The sequence below is a fragment of the Rhipicephalus sanguineus genome, unplaced genomic scaffold (genome assembly GCF_013339695.2).
Source record: "Rhipicephalus sanguineus isolate Rsan-2018 unplaced genomic scaffold, BIME_Rsan_1.4 Seq441, whole genome shotgun sequence".
Classification (NCBI taxonomy): Eukaryota; Metazoa; Arthropoda; class Arachnida; order Ixodida; family Ixodidae; genus Rhipicephalus; species Rhipicephalus sanguineus.
This window is the reverse complement of record NW_023615264.1, coordinates 82,309-87,280: the sequence shown is the minus strand read 5'-3', so window position 1 is coordinate 87,280 and position 4,972 is coordinate 82,309. Positions and strand designations below refer to the sequence as shown.

Below are 4,972 nucleotides of genomic sequence, written 5' to 3'. Positions count from 1 at the left end.
CACAGTCCAAACTATGGACAAGTGTCGCCACCTGCAGGGAAAAGGTAGAAGCGTATAACACGCCATCGTTCTCAGTCGCCACGTCTTGCTTTGTGTCGTCTTTTCCACAGCCATCTTCGACTTCTGCAGCGTCATTTCGTGCTCAAGATCACGATATGTGTTCGTCATTCTGCGAAATGTTGGAGTGAGAACTTGTCAGCCTTCAAGTACAACGAGCGTCACCAGTGCCTGAGAATCTCTTGACTTCTGAGCGAGAAAAACATTGAATGTGCAAGTCTGTCACAAAGTCAAAGAGCCTACTCTGCCGCCACTGATGATAAAATAAGGTTTAGAAATTAAGAAAGTAAAGACAGAAGAAAAAAAAGGGGGGGGCGGTAAGGGCGTTAACATTCGGGATTTCGAGCTACAGCATTATCTTGTTTAAATAAAAAAGGGTAGAATAATGCATAGCCAATGTTATCGGTAAGGCAAAAAAAAAAAAAAGCAGATCTCACCGAGATTTGAACTCGGATCGCTGGATTCAGAGTCCAGAGTGCTAACCATTACACCATGAGACCACACCACCACACTCTCCCGACGCCGGGAGTCGAACCCGGGCCTCCTGGGTGAGAGCCAGGTATCCTGACCACTAGACTACGCCGGAACAGCGTGCGCTGGTGTCAGCAGGCATAGCCGACCTACTGCAAAATTGAAATAACTTGCGTAAGCGCTTTAGGGGCGAAGCTCCTTAAAGCGGCACCCGTTCGTCCCCGTCGTAGTGCGTATAACCAGTCTTAACGCTAGTACCAGATCTTGACCTCCAAGGTGGTGCCGGTGGGAGATTTCTCCTGTGCGTTGTTGAACAATAAAAAATTCGCAGCGTGCGCGTTAACTAAAAGCCGAATTCTTCTGTCTCTCATTCCCCATTAGCAGCCATTGGCATGTTCCAGTAGGAAACGTTAGTAGAAGTAAGTGTAAGTGTTAGCTAAAGCCGACTTCTTCTGTCTCTCATTCCCATTAGCAGCCATTGTTTACCTCCAAGGTAGTGCCTGGTGAGATTTCTCCTGTGCGCGATTAAACAATAAAAATTTTGTTCAAACGCCGTTGATTGATGAAATAACCAACGAAAGACGGCAGATGTTTTCTAAAAGCAAAACGAAAAGACGCCAGCTGCTTAACGAAAGACGCCAGATGTTTCTCCTCTCCTAATAATTAGTGATGCAATGTAATTACTTGTAGAGTAATTTTGCCATCTCTGTGTCGGCTGGGTTCGATATTCCCAGTGGCACGTGCGCACCCGTTTTACAGCAGAGCTGTTAAGCTTTTCGTTAAGCCGTGCAGAGCCGACAGGAAACCGTCATCATGAACCGGCATGCGTTGTCTTCGTCCTCTTCTTACTCTTCTTCATCTTCTGCTTTGCTCCCAAAACACGTGCGCCGATTTGCCCTGCGTGGGATGCAATAACTGTGATGGGATAGAGAACGAGTACAGAGAGAGAGAAAGTAATAGGAAGAGAGAAATAGAGAGAAAAAGGCAGAAATTGATAGAAAGACACAAAAGGAAATAGACAGAGAGAGAAAGAAAGAGGGAATCACAGAAAGAGAGAAAGAAATACATAGAGAAAAGGAAGCGAGAAATAGAGAGAGAGAAAGAAAGGGGAGAAAGAAAGAAAGAGGGAGAAAGAAACAGATAAGAGAACAACAGAAATAGAAATAAACAGATACCAAAAAGAGATATAAAAAACAGAAGATGAGAAAGGAAGAAAGAAAGAGAAAACTGAGCAAGGCAGGCCGCCCAGCTCCGCACTTCCTTCGGCCTGGCACCACTAGTGCGAAGCTGCCTTATAATTTCTCTCATGGGGATAGAGGTACTCCGGCCTGGCGCTCGACGTTGTAGGCACTCATTTCTCGAGAAGGCGGGCTCTCCTTTCCTGTCTTCTTTCACTCCTGCTGCCCTCCCCCAACGACGCTGCGCCGTGCTCTGTCGTCGGTTGCAGAATTAAGTACTTGCTCTCCTCAAATCACCTCTACTGCTATACTACTGTTGTAGGGAATCTGTACAAACTAGTCAAAATCTGGTCAAAATATGGTCATCGAGAGCGAGCCGCATTCGGCTTCATCACATATGCGCACATCGGCCTGTGCTCGGCGCCGCTCGGCCTCCGCTTGCCACTTTTCGTGACGCTGTTTTCCGCACGCTCATGTCGCGCAGCGCCTGCATGCTTGAAGCTGTAGCCGAACAGTAGAGACGGCGCCCAGTCTGGGTTCGTCTCGTTGAACAACACGGACGGCTTTCCTACGAGCACAAGAGCATCCGCGTTAATTAGTGTCTTCATATCTCCTCTCTTTTTCGCTTGCCCATACGAAGTGCGCTCCACAAACACGAACGTTGGGGCTTTCTTCGTCGAAATTTACACGCCATATGTGCGCCAGCCAGGTCCTCTGACGGTTGGCACTGAGCATTTTCGTACGCTCGCACTGGCCTTTAGTAACCTTTGGTATTCGAAGAAAGCTCATACTAGTGGGCTGCTTCTTTCTTTCGCAGTTGTCGCTACGATTATAGCAGCCTATACAACTGCGCATATACCGCATATAGTGGAGCGAGACAATCGCCGGTGCGGCGAGGCAGCGCTGAACAAGGTCTGCCCCCCCCCCCCCCCCTGTGCGCACGCCTATGTTGTGAGCGAAGTGCGAATTTTCATTCAACTTAAGTGCTGCTTATGCAACGTTAAGTTTTGCAAATAAGCACTAAAATTGATAGCGCTTCGCTTCCAAAGCTGCGTACACTCTCGTTAACTCGCTTGGCGAGACGTTTGCGCTCTCATATAGATGTATCAACACCACCTATAGCCCTATGAGTTACACTATCAACTCGGGGGCTTGATCCTGACCGTGATGACTGTGGATATATAGAATATACATTAAATGTAAACGTTTCTTAACCTCCTGTAATGTTGGCAGCCATCTATGGAACTGACTCTAGAAGAAAATACAGCTAGTAATCGAGGAGCGAGGCGAGCAAACTGTAGTGAAAATGCAGCTGTTCTAGCCAGAGACGTCAAAAGGCGGATCCCCCTGCTTGCGTCACCGGAGCGCCGTTCGCAGCGCCGGTATCGGTGGGGCACGAGGCGAATCCCGTATTCAGCAAACACCTCTGCGTATACCGGCATAGGCGGATAGTCTTAATTTTCCTGGGGTGGGGGCCCGACTTGCTCTTCCATATTTCTCTCTCACTCTTTATATATATATAGTGGAAGACTCCAGATTTATTTTTTCAATTTACACAAAGTAGTTGGAAGACTCCAGATTTATTTTTTCGATTTACACAAAGTAGTCTATCCCGTAACGTTTGGTTGAAGCGAGAAATTCCGCATAGGCTGCTACTCGCTGAATGCTTCGCATAAAATAGATCCCCACAATGCGTGGTGTGCCGAATTTTTTTATTGTCATGCTTTACTCACCTTGTTAAAACATGCACTAAACAGGAGCGAGTGGGCTCATTCTGGCACAGGAAGCTTTAATTATGCCAGTAAATTCAATTTAGGGTGGCCAAAAAATTCTCAGATGGTAACAATACCATTTCCTACCACTAAACCTTGTTTGAAGCTCGGGTTACGAATTTTTATTCCAAAGGTTGTTTTCGGCGAGTATTTGAGTTGCTTTTCGGTGGCCGAACTTGCAGTGAAACGGCTTGCTGATAAATCAAAATGCTTACGATCTTTTCTCGGCACTTTTATAGCAGGCATGTCGAAGGGTACCCATTTGTAACAACCAAAAATTGCACTTTTTTTATTGGTGAGCAAGACTGTGCGAAAGCATTCACTGACTTACTGTGTCGGGAATGATTTGTCTTCTCAGAACCATTTTTGTTTTCTGAAAGCCACACGCTCCGCGTTTCAAGACTTCCTTTAACTTGTCATAGCTTAAAGGGACCGACAACTGCCCAGAACAGAAATGAGATGACTCTACTGATGGAAAGATTGTCCGTTGCATTGACTCAAACCAACCCTGTTTTTTAGATGCGAAGCATCTTATAGCGAGTTCAAACCGGTGGTGGTGGTGGTGGTGTGCGGCGTGACCACCCTTACTGCGCATGCGCATACCCTCTCCACACACCTCCTCTCCACTCCACCTCACCACTCCTCCTCTCCACTTCCCCTCTCCACTCTTCCTCTGATACGCGGGCTATACTCGCGGACAAATTTTTCTTGGCAATGAAGGGAAGGCTAGAGAGCCGAACTACGCGTGTGCTACCGCTGAAGATTATAGTCCCACAATTGCGTCCGTGTTTTCTGCGTGAGAATAAAATTACACCACTCCCGCTAAAGGGACCATGAGGCGATGCGAAGCCGGAGCACTTGCATGATCGCGTTCCGTTGGCGTTCGTTGGGCATGCTACCGACCTCGCGTCGTGGAACGCGAAGAAGGACAAAAGAGTGGTAAGTTGGGCTAGTTGGTAATGATCCATACTTAATGTAACTGCGCAAAAAACGGACGGAAACACGAAGGGCGAGAAAAGGACAAACAAACTGCGCTTGTTTGTCCTGTTCTCGCCCTTCGTGTTTCCGTCCGTTTTTTGCGCAGTTACATTAAGTATGGCGAAGAAGGACCCTACGCGCGTCGTATCTTCCATCTAGCCTGGCCGTTAATGCTCACACGGCGAGCGGGAACGCGGTCGACAGGCGGGCGAGAGGGGGGCAGCGCAGGAGAGGAGAGAGAAGGGGAGACGCGTATGCGCTCGAGCAAATCGCGGCGTTGCGCAGGAGAGAATTTCGGCATGTCTAGCCCGCGTTTCAGAGGAAGAGTGGAAGGGGAGGGGAGTGGGGGAAGTGGAGAGGGGGAGGGAGGGGAAGGGAGAGGGTGAGTGGAGAGGGGAAAGGTAGAGGGGTAAGGACAGGGGTGGAGAGGAGGTGTGTGGAGAGGGTATGCGCATGCGCATTAAGGTGGTCACGCCGCACACCGTCACACCACCCCGGATTGAGCTCCGCCTTAAG

At 48.5% G+C, this 4,972-nt stretch overlaps 2 non-coding genes across 2 annotated transcripts; both read right to left on the bottom strand.

Annotated features, from left to right (window-relative positions):
• Positions 1–485: 485 nt before the first annotated feature.
• On the bottom strand, positions 486–557 carry Trnaq-cug (transfer RNA glutamine (anticodon CUG)). The gene has a single exon. It is a non-coding gene; the product is annotated as a tRNA-Gln (tRNA).
• A 14-nt stretch (positions 558–571) lies between these two features.
• On the bottom strand, positions 572–643 carry Trnae-cuc (transfer RNA glutamic acid (anticodon CUC)). The gene has a single exon. It is a non-coding gene; the product is annotated as a tRNA-Glu (tRNA).
• Between the last annotated feature and the right edge of the window lie 4,329 nt (positions 644–4,972).